Source organism: Pseudochaenichthys georgianus, chromosome 5 (assembly GCF_902827115.2).
Source record: "Pseudochaenichthys georgianus chromosome 5, fPseGeo1.2, whole genome shotgun sequence".
Taxonomy (NCBI): domain Eukaryota; kingdom Metazoa; phylum Chordata; class Actinopteri; order Perciformes; family Channichthyidae; genus Pseudochaenichthys; species Pseudochaenichthys georgianus.
Genome location: NC_047507.1, coordinates 8,482,876 through 8,499,140, shown reverse-complemented (window position 1 = coordinate 8,499,140; position 16,265 = coordinate 8,482,876). Strand labels below are relative to the sequence as shown.

At 39.6% G+C, this 16,265-nt stretch overlaps 1 pseudogene; it reads left to right on the top strand.

The window, feature by feature from the left end:
* The first annotated feature begins 625 nt into the window (after positions 1-625).
* LOC117446911 (inter-alpha-trypsin inhibitor heavy chain H3-like) lies at positions 626-14,837 on the top strand (annotated as a pseudogene).
* Positions 14,838-16,265: the final 1,428 nt, after the last annotated feature.

Below are 16,265 nucleotides of genomic sequence, written 5' to 3'. Positions count from 1 at the left end.
CTGTGCATGTAAATGGTCCGCAAAGGCTAAAATCCCAACGTTCCACACTGGTGCACCCTGCTTTTTGTATCGTAGTTTAAATGTTTGCTGTATCAGGATCTCTCAGGATGTTTAGTGGGATCCAAATTGTTTCCAGGCAGCGCAACTCTGAGAAAAAGCTCTGTAACAGTTCATGTGAGGTCTACTGTGGGACTCCAAAACCACATCATTTATATAAACGTTACCTTAGTGGGGTACAAATTGTTGAAACCTTTCTTCATTTAAAAAAAGTCTAAATGTCCTAATTCAACCTAAAGAATACCAACATGTACAGCAATAATTGTAAGACTTATGGTCAATATATTTGTATAATGTAGAAGAAATGCATACATCTATGCACATGCCCTTTAAACTTGTAGTGAACACATGTAAACACAGACGTAAGAACTCCCACTGGCTAAACAAGTCTTGACTAGATTTGTATAATTTGAGTTGATGAGTTTCCCGCACATGCACTTGTAGGCCTTTTTACGGGAAGCACTGACGCACACACACTCAATAACACCACGCTACTGAGGGGGTCCCTCCTCCTGAGTTGCGTGGGTGGAGTAAAAAGTCTTGTGGGAAGTCTTGATTCCCACATGCCTCGAATTCCCTATTTACTTGTTTTCAGCAATGTCAGTGCAGAGGCTCCTCTGTTTCCCAGCCATGCCTGCACCGTGGAGAGTCATGCTGCTGTGGTTTTGTGTTTGCATATTTCTCCCAACTCAGGCTCAAGGAGCTCTGGTGGTTTCTCGCGGAGATGATCCGACACAGGTATTTGAAATAGGTTGCATGTGTATAATTTGTCCATTGGCATGTGCACAAATGGCTGTGTTGTCCCTCGCGATCAGTCGGTGGAGTTTTAAAGATGCGTGTTTTGTAGGTCTAGTAGCAGCAACAGTGTTTCCCCAGGAATACAAATAGAAAAAGTAATATCTGTTTAGAGGGCATATTTATCAAAGCTGTGCAAATAGCAAAATACAGGGATGTGATTTTTCCGGGTTATTTGGATTTCCCGAATTTCCGATTTGAAAACACGTGAATAGATCCGATAAAAACAATATTCTAAGTCTAACTATCGAAACTATTCTTCCTTACTATTTATACGTGATCCATGTCCTGTCATCATTGGTTGAAACTTAAGTAACGGAGTAAATCTACGCAAGTGCTGTTCTTGGGTAGCCTACAAATCAAGGCAGGCTACTTTTGCTATTTTCTTAGCATACAACTTTATACTTCACAACATCTCATAAGAAGATATTTTATCCATCCATCCATCCATCCATCTTCTCCCGCTTATCCGTGGTCGGGTCGCGGGGGTAGCAGTTCCAGCAGAGAGCCCCAAACTTTCTTTTCCCTGGCGACATCAACCAGCTCTGACTGGGGGATCCCAAGGCGCTCCCAGGCCAGCGAAGAGATATAATCCCTCCACCTGGTCCTAGGTCTACCCCTTGGTCTCTTCCCAGCTGGACGTGCCTGGAACACCTCCCTAGGGAGGCGCCCAGGTGGCATCCTAACTAGGTGCCCGAACCACCTCAACTGGCTTCTTTCGACGCGAAGGAGGAGCGGCTCAACTCCGAGTCCCTCCCTGATGACCGAACTTCTCACCTTATCTCTAAGGGAGACACCAGCCACCCGGCGGAGGAAACCCATCTCGGCCGCTTGTATCCGCGATCTCGTTCTTTCGGTCATAGATATTTTATATTCTCCTTAATAAGTCTGACAACATCATAGTAGGCCATAACACGCAGTCAGGAAACGGCACAATGCTTACTTTTGAGACTTTAAGTAGGCTACATTATCTGATTATATGTATAACTTTTACATGAATAGTGTTTTTAATGCATGACTTTTACTGAAATAGAGTATTTCCAGTGTGCAGTATTTTTACTTTAAGGATTCATATTTTGCTGATTTCAGGTTCATTTCAGGTTCAACTAGTATACCAGAGATGCAGGTTTATTTAAGTGAACGAAATTAAGTTTTCTGCATTGAATGGATATGTTTGTCAACATCAGAGTTTAGAAAGTCAGTGATCCTGAGATGCATTATGAATAGTATGGGGAGGAGACATTAATGGTCTTGTTCCCTAAGTGACTCTTTGATTTTACATGCTCACGACATGTAACATCATCAGAGGCAACAGTCTTCATGCTGCTTCATTAAAAATGTGTTACCTTTGAAATGTTACCAGCGTGCATTTCACTCATACATTCATAACAGGCCAAGTCCTTCTGGCATAGCTGATAATTGTTGTTATGACCTCTGGTAAACTCTTCACTTGTTTTGGTGCCCCTTTTTTCTGCCCCTGCCCCTCAGTCAGCCTGAGTCTGCCAGTGTACTCCTTTACAAAAAACAATAAGTGAACTGTCCATCATACGGTCATTCCCCCAAGATGCACCACAGGAAGTCATTTCTGCCTTAGGCCATCAGACTGTTTGACTCGTCTCTCTGAACGACAGTCGCACTGACTTCCTTTGTTTATATCAAATTTTACTTTTTTTATTGATCTTTTATTGTCATTTTACTGTACAAGTTTGTATGTTTATATATCTGTTTTATCTTATTATTGCACACTCACTGACTTCTTATATTTATGTTATATTTAGTTTGATTCATCTTCTATTTTATTTTATATTCTTAAAGACCACTATGTGCTATATAAATTAACTTGAATCGATTGATTCATAAATAAATATATTTAATTACTTGATTATTTAAACATAACCTAAACGTTTCTGAATCTGCTGAATCTTATTTACAGAAAACAATTTTACAAAGCAAGTATTGCCAGAAGAATGAAATGTTCTGATAAATAAAGATTTGAAAATTATTATTTAACGACAAAGACAATTGGCTTTTTGCACATTATCTCTTGTCATAATAATGAAAACCCCTTTTCTCTAAGGAATGTGTTTTTGTTATTGGAGAGGTTTGGCAATCTCTAAAATGTAAACAAACAACAAGCCACATAAATAAGGTGGTATATGCTCAGGGCGTGTTGGTATTTTCTTCTTGGCTATAGGTGGATTTGGTCCTTTGCCAATCATCCCTGAAAGAGCTCCTCAGGAAATCTAATGCAAACGGTGCCAAAGCTTTAGAGACGCGAGCATCTCCAGGAACACTTAAGCTTTTATAGCTGAAAGAAATTATGTTTAAAACTTGCAAAAAACCCAGCTTAGTCTTTTTTTATTGGGGGAGTGATGTTACTTTTTTCGTAATAACTATTTTAAAAGATACATTTGAATGAGATTCCGGCTAATTTCAAGTCATATCTTCAGACTGCTGAACATAAAAAAAACCTAACATCTGAACCTTTTCCTTTCAAAGCAAAGTTAGTTATTTGAACATGAACATTAAATCATATTGACATGTCACAGTAGAAGCACAACACACACATATGAACCTGAAAAGAATAGGGAAACACCATGTTTCTACTGCGTGTTTCTATAGCCCAATCAATGCAGTTACAAGAAATAGTGCATTAAGAAGAAGGTGTGTCATTGTGATGCCTGCCCTTCTCCCTCCTTTCGTTGTGTGTCCCCTCTTCCCACCTACGCTTCTCTGTCATGTGATTACATTAACGTTATGACAGATCTATCTACAGTATGTTGCTGCCAGTGTACCTGCCGTTACTCGTTGATTTCTGCCAGCTTGTGATTTGCGTGACCTTAGATCCACAACTCTTTTCCCACACTATTTCAATCCTTCATCAGATTATTTTTGCCACACCTTGCTTTCGTATTATTCTCTATAATTGTAAAATACATTTTGTAAAGGCCATGTTCATAACAAATGATGAAGATTAGAAGATGACAAATGTCTACTAAAGCAGTATTGGTTATGAAAGCAAACCATCATTTATTAGGTGGACATTTCTTCCCAAGCCTGCTGTTCCTTTTTTAATAACCATGTTGTCATACTTTGTTGTTTACCAGGAAACAAAAGAAGCTATGGGCCCCAGGTCAATAAAGGTACAACAATTAAAATGACTTGCAGTAATATAAAGTACTCAGCTGTGTTTATATGTTCCTTTCACCCTGTAATGTTGATTGTAAAAATAATCTCATAAATTATATTTGTGTCTCTTTTTCCTCTACAGAAACGAAGCACAACCCCTGCAAATGTAAGTAACCAGTTGTATCAGGTTCAATCACTGGAAAGTCATTGTGAAATCTGGAACTGGTAGCTTCTATCTCACAGTAGTGCCATTGTTACTGTCTGAAAAATCAAGTCCACATTTTGTATAAAGCTCATTGCTTCCAGATGTCCATGCACTCTTTCCCACACAGTGCCGATTGGCATGCATGTATTCCTCTCTGTGGAGACAATAAACATGTGGGAAGTGATTTTTGTCCCTCTGAGCTTTTATTCCTATCTGCAAAAGTTCCATCTCACATTGTGTTTACATAACACTGACCTATCTGGGTTGTGTGACATGAATTTTCCATTAAGGGGACAATTCTCATGACATCCGATGCGCAACTCAGTAGAGAGACAACAAGCAGCTGCCAGTTGTCTTAGCCACTGATCTTGCTGTGATATCATGTTTTAATATTGGTTGTGGGTATGACTTATTGATGTTGTTTCCTGTTTAGAAAGCATTTTACTCAACCCTTAAACTTACATTTGATCTGAGGTTGAAATCCTTTATTTGAAAACAGAGTTAAATCCCACATCAAATGGGAAATTCTCTTGTGATTATAATGTGACGTTAAGTGTCTGTTGCTTTGTTTCTTATGTGTCCCTGTGGATGATGCAATTGGAGTTTCTGTGGTGCAAGAATAAATTCAGACTTAAACTGAACTTAAAGTATCATCATATCATCGTATTATATTCAGCATGACAGGTTTTGGGTATTTTGTGTCAAATTTTATTTTGTGGGGTGAGAGCCATAAAGCAGACATACCAGGTGACAGGAGGGTTTTAATGATTTATTGGCAAACAAGAAAAAACAAAGGCTTTACTGGTTGGAGGCAAGAATGAACAGATCTTAATGATGGTCCCGGTGAAACAGGAATGGAGCCGACAGAGAAGGACAGGGAACAATGTGACAGTGCGTGAGTAGAAAAAGGGCTGGGTTAATACTGCGGGGCTTAGAAGGGAAAGTGGGGAGGGGAAGAGGTTAATGCAGGACAGACAAGGGAAGTAGGAAAGTCTGAGGGCATCTGGTGGACAGATGGAGAATGACGGTAACTGAGGCAGGATGAAACTGTGTTCATCCCTTTCAGATGGTGGAGGTGTACAGCGTGAGGGTGGACTGCACCGTGACGTTACGTTTCGCCCACACCGTCATGACCTCCAAGGCTCTGAACAGAGCTAACTCCTCCCAGGAAATATTCTTCGAGGTGGACCTGCCCAAAACTGCCTTCATCGCCAACTTCAGCATGTCAGTCCAAATGTCTTTTAACTGTGAACACAGATGGTGGTTCAATGTAGTGTTTTAGTACAATTTGAAAGAACTTGTTTTTTAATCTCATGCCACTATCTACTCCAATACTGGATTAAATATTGAGCTTTTTCCTCCACTTAAATTATTTGATAACTTCATTCTCTATTACTTTTACATATTAAGATTTTAAAACCTATGAAAAGGAAGCACATCTATTGCTTGTTTGATATATTGACAGACCATAATTTGTCAAATATTTTTGATAACGATTGAAGTCATTTTTTATAGTTCCAGCTTCTCAAATATTTGGATAGAATTCTTTTTTTTACAGTGTGGTATCTAAAAACTTTCTCCAGCATATTTTTTAACTGTCTCTTTCTTCCTCACAGGGAAATCGATGGTCAAATGTACATTGGAGATGTAAAGGAGAAAGAGAAAGCTAAGAAACAATATGAGAAGGCTGTTTCCTCTGGACAGACTGCTGGACTGGTGAAGTATGTTGGACTGAAACATTTTACAGTGAACCCGTTGTAGTGTGAATATTAAAGTAACACACTTCCATCATTACAGGGCTTCTGGAAGAAAGATGGAGAAGTTTTCAGTCTCTGTTAATATCGCCGCCAACAGCAGCGTGACTTTCGTTCTGACCTACGAGGAGCTCCTTCAGAGGAAACTGGGCCAGTATGAGATTCTGACCCGAGTTAAACCAGAGCAACCGGTGCAGGACTTCCAGGTTGGACATGATCTCTTCCTCTATTCGACGTCATAACAACATACTGGTCAGGAGGAGCTGGAAAGCTGCCTGTCCACACTTGATCTGCCTCAGTGATAACGTGTGCCTGTGTGTGTGTGTGTGTGTGTGTGTGTGTGTGTGTGTGTGTGTGTGTGTGTGTGTGTGTGTGTGTGTGTGTGTGTGTGTGTGTGTGTGTGTGTGTGTGTGTGTGTGTGTGTGTGTGTGTGTGTTGTGTGTGTGTGTGTGTGTGTTGAGACAGATTGTGACAAACATCTATGAGCCTCAGGGTATTGCTTTTGTTGAAACCACTGCAACCTTCCTCTCCAACGAGCTGCTCCCCCTGGTGAAGAAAACCGTCACAGACACAAAGGTAGACAGATTTCTAAGCTTCTGAACATTATGATGAATTTAAGCAATAATGATGTCTCCAATAATTTCATGAAATCTATATTTTTTGGCTCTCAGGCACACATCTCTTTCTCTCCAACGCTGGATCAGCAGAGGAAATGTCCAGGATGTGAAGGCACCATCATTGAAGGAGATTTCATCATCAAGTACGATGTGAAACGAAAAAAGGGCCTCGGGGAAGTTCAGGTCAGGAGCCAGCAAAGACTTTTCAGCAGCACATAAGACTCACAATATTATAAGTTAGAGGAGCAAAGCCTAAATAGACTTTTGGATAGCTTACAGCATTTTTAAATGAGGTTTAAAGGGATTGTTCAGATTTTATGAAGTACTTACCTTATTCTACCTACATTAGATTGCATTCATCACGTCCCACGTTTAGAGAAACAGGAGTACTGAAGCAAAGCAATGTTGTTTTGGAAGAACGCATCAGCAAAACACATTTTTGCCCTTTAAAAGAATCCCTCCATAAAAAACTATTTCAGTCTGTTTGCTTTTTTTAAATATTGCGTTACCTTCTTGTCGAACAGCTTTCCCTATAGGGAGAAGCATAGGCCGTTATATCAATCGAGACTTGTTGACAAAAACAACAATTTTACCTCACAAAATACAGATGTTGCTGGTTCGCCTGTGCCCAATTGGTAAGTTTGTTTGTGTTATTATGCTACTTTGGTGAATAGTGTCCTTCCGGGTTTTGCGAGGTAAACATTATTGTTTTTGTCATAGGATCTCGACGCTCTGAAGTTAACATAAGTTCCTCTTCAAAAAGAGCTGTCATCCATTAGGTTAAAATATTCTTAAAATACACTTTAAAGGGCCTATCATGCAAAATACACTTGTGTACGTCTTTTATACATGACTATGTGTCCCCGGTGTGTCAGGGAACTCACCAAGTGTCAGAACACACAACCCTCTCTCTTTTCCTCCATACCCAAATCTCTAAAAACGGGGCTGCAAAGGATCTGATACAGACTGATCCAGATTTGAAATTGTTCTGACGTCAGAAACGGGGCGCTCCGCCTATATGGGCAACTCTCCACCTATCAGGGGAATGAGAGGTTGCTGTGGCATGGTAACAGCATGGTAACAGCATGGTAACAGCATGGTAACAGCATGGTAACATGACGCTCGTGCCTCGCCCCCCTCCTTTGCAGGGGGGCGAGGTCAGCTGCAGCTCATTTGCCACAGAATCAGCCCTTGCAACAACAGGGCTGGAATAGAGCAAATAGAGCGAAATGAGGCATGGCTAAAAGGCATGATCTGTTTGGTATTTTGAAAAAAAGACTTCACAGACATGTTTTATATAGGTATGACCCTACAATATATTATTCAAATATAGCATGATAGGTCCAATTTAACTAATATTTTTTTGAGGTGGGGTCTTTCTTTGAGCTGGCTAGAAGTACTTTGATTTGCTGCCCCTGTCCAACCAGAGGTTGTTGTTCTATCTTGTTACCGTTGCTGCTTAAAACACTGGGGATCAATAAACGTTTATCTTATCTTATTTCAACATTCTGAAAGATCCCTTTTAAAAAGAAGCTTTACTCCTGATCTTAGTTTTACTTCCATATTCCTTTGAATGTTAGCATAGCTTTGGCCTGGTATTATATATTCATAATAGCCTTAAACAAGTGCTTTATTTCCCTTCAGATTTTGAACGGATACTTTGTGCACTTCTTTCGCTCCTCCTGACCTGCCCAGAGTCCCAAAGAAATGTGGTGTTTGTGATTGACAGGAGTGGATCAATGAGTGGACAAAAGCTGCGTCAGGTAAAAATGCTTTTTGTGTCAGTGAAATCCATACTGTATTCACCCCCCTCATCACTTTAAGGGGGTGAGATTAAATAGAATTAAAAGTTAATACTTCTTCTCGCTCCTTTTCGAACACTAATGTGGCACTGTTTATGTTGCTAATCGTTGTTGTTGTAAATGTCATTTTTTGTTTAGATTTCTCTTACATGACTATGCACTGCAACATTTGTTTTGTTTTGTAATTTTTATTTTACTTGTTCGAAAATAAAATGTATCAATCAATCACTGTTTTGTATGTCTTCATATGTTAATTTCGGTACCTTTGCAGACCCGCGATGCACTTGTTGCCATTCTGAAAGACCTCCACGAAGAGGACCACTTTGCCCTTATCCTGTTTGACAATCAAATTATCACCTGGAAGAACTATCTTACCAAAGCTACACAGACAAATGTGACTGAAGCCATTGCCTACGTCAAGAAGATAAGAGACAATGGATGTAAGAAGAAAACATGTGGTACCAACTTGTATGCCATATTTGATGTGCATTTCCTAATCAGATTAATTTAAAGGTCCCATGTCATGGCCATTTCTACTGATCATAATTCCATTGTTGAGGTTTACTAGAATAGATTTACATTGTTCAATGTTCCAAAATCACAGTGGTTTCTCATACAGCATCTCTGTATAGCATGTGTATTCACTCTCTGTCCTAAACGGCTTGTTGGAGCTCCTGCCCCCCCCCCTCCCTGTGAGCCCAGTGTGCTCTGATTGGTTAGCTCGCCCACTCTGTTATGATGAGTCCACCACCGTTACACTAGCACCTGCACCCGCATGGGACCTTTAAATATTTACACATTTTACAATTTGTCAACAAGGGAGAAAGACTCACTCCCATAACACCATGATACTGACTGTTGCTTTAAAGTGAGTTGACAGCAGTGTTATTGCTCATCTCATCTAAGATTCACAAAGAAAATAAATGTTGTAGAAAATGCTATACTATTCCTATTGAGGATTGTTACTTTGTTTCCTAGGTTGTAATTTATCTCAGGAAATGTTCATGTTCACCTGCTCATTGTATTATTTCTTTTCAGCCACCGATATCAATGGCGCTGTACTGAGGGCAGTGAAAATGCTGGAGAAAGAAAGAAAATATATGAACCTGCCAGAAAGGAGTACAGATATGATTATTTTACTGACTGACGGGATGCCCAACAGCGGTAAGATGTCTTGATTTGAAGATTATAATAAGATTTGTGCATTCTGCATAAGCATTTTGAATTAGGGGTGTCAGAAAGTCAAAAGGGATTTGTTCTTACTGATTTATGTCTGAAACACCCATTTTTCAAAAAATACCCAATGAAGATTACCTTTTTCTAAATTACTCTTCAAATATCGTACAACTTTGCTGAGTAACTATCTTGTGGAAATCACAATGCTTTTATTGCATGCTTAGAAATAACACAATGTTTCTGCATGTAGGGGAATCAAGACTTGCAAAGATTCAGGAGAATGTGCGCTCTGCTATCAACGGGAAGATGTCTATGTTCTGTCTTGGATTCGGAAATGATGTGGTATACTCCTTCCTGGATGTGATGAGCAAACAAAACAAGGGAGTAGCCCGCAGGATCTATGAGGGTTCGGATGCAGCCGTACAACTCCAGGTTTGGATAAAGATCAAACTAAATAATGATAATGTCCATGCAAGGTTGGGAATATTTGTCATATTCCCAAACAATAGGGAACAGACAAGGCCTGATTTGGAGTATGTCCTTGTTGCAGGGTTTCTATGAGGAGGTGGCCAACCCTCTGCTCTTGGAGGTGGACCTGCGCTATCCTGAGAACGCAGTGGACTCCCTGACGACTAACCACTACAGCCAGCTGTTTAACGGCTCAGAGATCGTGGTGGCGGGTCGACTGACCGACAACGACCTGGACAACTTCATGGTGGAAGTGTTCGCTCAGGGGGGTGAGGAATAGACAGTAATATGCCAATAAGCATGAAAAAGCTCTATATAGCAGTTGTTTCTCGAGACAGTTCCTGTAACTAAATATTCAATACTAAGTGTAGTATTTTTAAAGAAATGTAACTTAAGTAGATTGCTGTAGTCTAACTCACTATGCTATCATGTTCCTTTTTTACTTTTCAAGGCTAGGAGGATGGTCAGTCCTTCACTTTGAGACTGAAAGATACAACCATTTTGGTGGATTTTAATGTAATTTTGTACATAAAGTCATAATCCCAAAAGGAACCATCCTACTGACATGGTCCATTACATTTTTCTCGAGGCTTAATCATCAGGTCAACATTTAAATTGGTCAAATACTTTGTTTTACAATCAAATACCTTCAAAACTATTGTTATTCCCTACACTACAGTTATGCGTTGTGCTTAAAAGTACCCTACATGTTTGCATGATAGCTTGCTACCTGTAACACTGTTATTGTGACCATGTTAGCATTTAGCCTCAAAGCCCTGCTAGCGATGCTTTAGACTCTCAGTCTTGTTTTTATCAAATAAAACTACAAATAACTTAGCTGTCAGTAATAACTCATAACATTTCTCCTCCTTCTCAAGTCTGAAGAAGACTTTCAGGAACAGGGAAAGGCCAGTGAGATCAATTTAGATCTGATCTACCCTGAGCAAGAGTACATCTTTGGGAATTTCTCTGAGCGTCTGTGGGCCTACCTCACCATCCAGCAGCTCCTCGAGAAAAGGTCTGTTCATTTGAAATGTGTCTGTCAGTTTTATCTCTACCTGTCCAGGATTTGAAGCAAGATTCTCCATCAATAATGACATTATTCAAAGGAATTCAAATCATTTCATGGTGCATATTTTTGTTGCACCTAGCGCCTCCAATGTCATTAAAAAACACTTATCAAATCTCTCTTTTTTTTAAATCTGCCAGTGACATTGGTACTGAGCAGGAGAAAGGCACTGGGACTGCCAAGGCCCTGGACATGTCTGTGCAATACAGCTTCGTCACCCCTCTCACTTCCATGGTGGTCACTAAGCCTGACACTGAGGATGGACCAGACAGCCCTCTCATTGCTGACAAACTGACTGAGGGTAATATTCAAAGTGGAAATGGACGGGATCAGGTGGAAGCAGTAGGGCGTGGTGCAAAAAGCTGCCGTCAAATCGGACAGTTTCAAGCAGTCGTCAAAGAATATACAGGAAGTCACATGAATTCAGTGTTAGATCCATCTGTGGGCTACCCTTAGTTTGTCTGTCATGTTTTGTATAACGATGCCTCTGTCATAATTGAGAAGACAATTAGAAAAGGTTTGGCCAGATTTAACCCTTGGAAGCCGTATTTATTCGATAACCTACATAAACGTTATGTGAAGTCATTTAAAAAACATGCAACCCTTCATTAAAGAAATATACAATCAAATGTATAGTCACAATATCTGATAGCTACGTATGCTACACAAGGAAAATGATGACAACATTGTTTCTGAAGCTGCAGCTCTTATGTTATAGTTTTGGGCCGTGGTAGTGCCACCCACCGTCCTATTGTTATATTATAGGTTAAATCAAAAAGTGTATGTAGAATATGTCAAAGACAATAAACTAACTTTGTTTTGTGTGTGTTCTATACTTTCACAGACCAGCGACAGAAAGCAGAAAAACACACAGGTATGACAATCACTTTTAATGTAATCATGTGACTTCTGATCGCATGTTGGGCCCAACAAGCATTCATTATTTTTCATAACAGGTTCTCCAGCCAGTAGGATACAACTCCAGAGTCCTATCGCCGCCAAATCTCAGGCTGGGTCTCGCAGTTCCAGTAGTGGCAGTAGTGGTGCAAGTAGCAGTTCCCGTGGCATCAGTTCCCGTGGTGGCAGTTCCGTGGCAGCAGTTTCCCGTGGTAGCAGTTCCCGTGGTAGCAGTTCCCGTGGTAGCAGTGGGTAAGCTTTTCATACAGCAGCAGTTTACGATCACATCAATATATCATATTAATGCATTCATTCCCCTGTCACCTTAACTTAAATCTTCAAATGTAATAATTACACAGCGGTTTGCCATATCAGATCTAAGGTTATGAATCTTGTGACATTTGTTTATTTCCTGTCGTAAAATAGGACATATTGTGCTAATTCAGGTTCATATTTGTGTTTTGTGCCTCTTACTGTGGACATGTTACATGCTTAATGTTCAAAAAGTGCTTTATTTTTCTCACACTGCTGCACTGAGGAATGTAAATGGTTTTAGAGCTGCTTAAGATTGTATTAAATACATAGTTACAAACTTGAGTTTGACTCTTATACAAGCTTGTTTTCCTGACATGACACTTAATGTTTGTGCAGGCGGACGGGGATCCTCACTTCATGATAGAGCTGCCAGACAGAGATGAGGCTCTATGCTTCAATATCAACGACAAACCAGGAACCGTTTTCAAACCTGGTCAGAGACCCAATACAGTGAGTGAGTTCTACTTTTTTTGTGAAAAACCAAAGAAAGGCCAACAAACTAAAACCTGTCATTATTTCAGGCTTTGTGGTGAACGGCCAAATTATCGGCAGGAAGAAAATTGATCCATATGGTAAGATCAATACCTACTTTGGCCGTTTTGGTATCATCCACCAGAAGCTGGGCGTGAGGCTGGAGGTGAGCACGCAGGAAATCTCAGTTTTCCACGAAGGCAAGCAGGTCAAGCTGCTGTGGTCCGAAACAACCTCTATCAAAGAAACCAAGTGAGTAACATTGCCTTACAATTATCTAAAAGTAATAGGAGGAATATTGTCATTTTGGTCATGCCAGGATAAAATGCTTTTTAAAATGAATGTAAAGAAAGTTTCTATTTAACTTTTGATTTTATGTTTTTGAAATACTTTTAATTACGGTCAAAACACAAAACAAATACTTATGCTTAGACCTTCAAAAATTCATGGCAAAGATGACAGAGCACATAGATTTATCAATTAAAGGGGACCTATCATGCAAAATGCACTTTTATACATACATATGTGTCCCCGGCGCGTCGGGGAACTCACGCAGCGTCAGAAAATAAAACCCTCTCTCTTTTCCTCCGTACCCAAATCTTTTAAAAAAACGGGTGTACAACGAGCGGATACAGATTCCATCGAACTGACGTCAAATCGGCAGTGGACCCACAGAAAGTTGCTATCAGAAACAATGCCTGACGTGTTTTGGACGTAATCTCATCTTTGTTTACATTAGCAAGCCCCGCTAACACTCAGAGCTAACCTGTACTGAAGAGCACATGTGTTTAAAAAGCAGGAAATAAAAAAAGAACTCACCTTGTGATAAACCTGCAAGAGAAAAAACATTTGAGCTCCATACTATTTCAAAAATAATCGTGGTTTAAACAGGATGGCGTTTTATCACAGCAGAATTTAAATTTATCTCCGGTAGAATTCTGATCAGGCATTAGCTCCGCCTCCTCTTCTTCTTTTTTTTCAAGCTAAGGACCCAAGATCCGCGTTTCTCTAACAGGGCTTCAAAAGAGGGGTTTGAGCAGTATGAGGCATGGCTACAATGGGTGAACTGTTTGGTATTTTGAAAAAAAAACTTCACAGACATGTTTTGTATAGGTATGGCTCTACAATATATGTTTCAAATATAGCATGATAGGTCCACTTTAAGTTGCATGCCATTTTATTGGCTCGTAAAAATATCTTGTATGGAATTAATCTGCTGATTTTCTAGTTTAAAATGAGAATGTGTTAAAATGTCCATTGATTCAATAACATTTATTGAGTTAATGTATGTAAATATATTCTAATAGTCTTACACTGAAAACTAAATTGACCTAAAATTGCATTGAAAAATAAATCTTCACTCTGCTTTTCATGGCTCCTGTGAATCACAAATACACCTAACTACCTTTGTCTCTCCTCCAGTATGGACCTCAGGTTAACTAAGAACTGCAGCCTGACAGTGACGCTGAAGCACTCGGTTAGATTTGAGGTTATTAGACACACAAAGGTTTGGAAGGAACGCCACGACCAACAGGACTACCTGGGTTTCTACAACCTGGACAGCCACCACTTGTCTGATTCGGTTCATGGTTTGCTAGGTAAAGATCTAGTTTCCTTTAATTATGCGATCACTGTGCAGCTTTTTTTTATGTTTCCTGATTCCTTATTTTATACAAATAATCTTCCTCCAGGTCAGTTCTACCATGGCGTTGGGTTTGAGTTGACAGACCTGCATCCACATAAGAACAAGGAGAAAATAGATGCCACCATGTATGTGAAGGGACAAATACTCAACGTAACCAGGTATGTGTATAGGGTTTAAAACACACAAACACATAATGCATACAGTTCAAGGAGTATTTCATCACAGCTTTTTTTAATTCTAATTCACAGACCTGGCAGAAGGACTTCAGCAGGGAGTGTGAAGAATGGGAAAAGTATTCCCTGCTGGTTTGTTAACAATGATGGAGCTGGCCCTTATTGATGGAGAAGCCTCGGACTACGTTGTGTCAGGGCTTTTTTCAAGGCTGATTTTGTGAGAGATTGCAGGTTATAGTGAGCCACATTGAGTGTTCATTTCAACATTGCCACACATTCAACAACATTATAAAATCCCAGGATCCTTCAGTCTTGTATGGCGATACAAAATAACAATATGATTCCTGATCTCATAATGGACATTCTTCCCAATAACGACAATGTGAATGACAATTTGTGCACTCTGGTGCAACTATATTCTTGATGTATTTACTGCTGTCAGGTATATTATGTTGCTTTCCAATTTCTGGCTGTCATAGAATTATACGTCTGCATACTTCACATACAAACCATACCATTGCCTTTAAACTGAATGTACCTTATGGCATGCACATGTGGGTATCAAAGGGTATCCAAATAAGGCTTTAAAGACCCTGGCCACAACTATACACAAACGTGATTTCGCTTCAAAAAAAGTTGAAACCTGTACAACCGGGTACGTTAAAAAACACAACCACATTTTGTACTTTTCAACTCTCATTTTTGCATATCTGGGCTTTATGCCAACTTTGCACCATCACAGAGAAATTATCAAAGAATCTTATCCTATGTACTTCTTGTGATATTGTTATTGAAATTGTGCACACTGAAAAAACTTGTTTTATGATCTCTAAGATTCAAAGGTAAAACCAACACGGCTGTTTTCCGGCCACAGGTTGGTATATATTTTTTTAGATATTACAGGGAATTTGTACTCATTAAACAAAAAAATGTTTGGGCCTATATTTGTTGTATGTGATGACAATAAATGTACATGTATGCCAGTTTGTGTTTGATTGTTGTTTTTTTCAGAATCAGAATCGGGTTTATAACCAAGTAGATTTTCACATACGAGGAATTTGCTTTGGTGTTTATTTTTGTTTATTTAACCTTTATTTAACCAGATAAAAGCATTGAGATAGAATCTCATTTGCAATGCTGACCTGGCCAAGAAGGCAGCAACATAACACATAACACAAACATATAAAATACAGAGAACATAACTAAGAAAACAAAAGATAAAAAAGCAGTCACTACATTGTGCACATTAGGACAGTAAGAAAGGTGCAGCTGGTGGTAAGGACTTCAGACAACTTCAATCTAAAACATGCTATTGAGACAAGTGCCGTCAGTTTGAGGCGGGATTGAAGGTCATTCCAAGACCAAGGACCATAATAAAAAAGACTCCTTTTCCCAGCCTCAGTCCGCACGGCAGGAACCTGGAACCGTATCCAGGCGCTGGATCTGAGGTTGTAAGAGTCACAAACTGGAGCAAATCTAGCACATATGTACAGTGGAAGCTTTATAAAATGGCTTTATACATTAATAAAAACCAATGCTGCATCCTACGCATAGTAAGTGAGGACCATCCAGTTAGGCTATACAGTTTGCAATGATGAGTCCTATAGGGTGCATTTGATATAACGCAGTGCAGCATGGTAGAGTGGGTCAAGTTTGGCCAAAACAGTGGGACAGGCAAATCTATAAATGGTA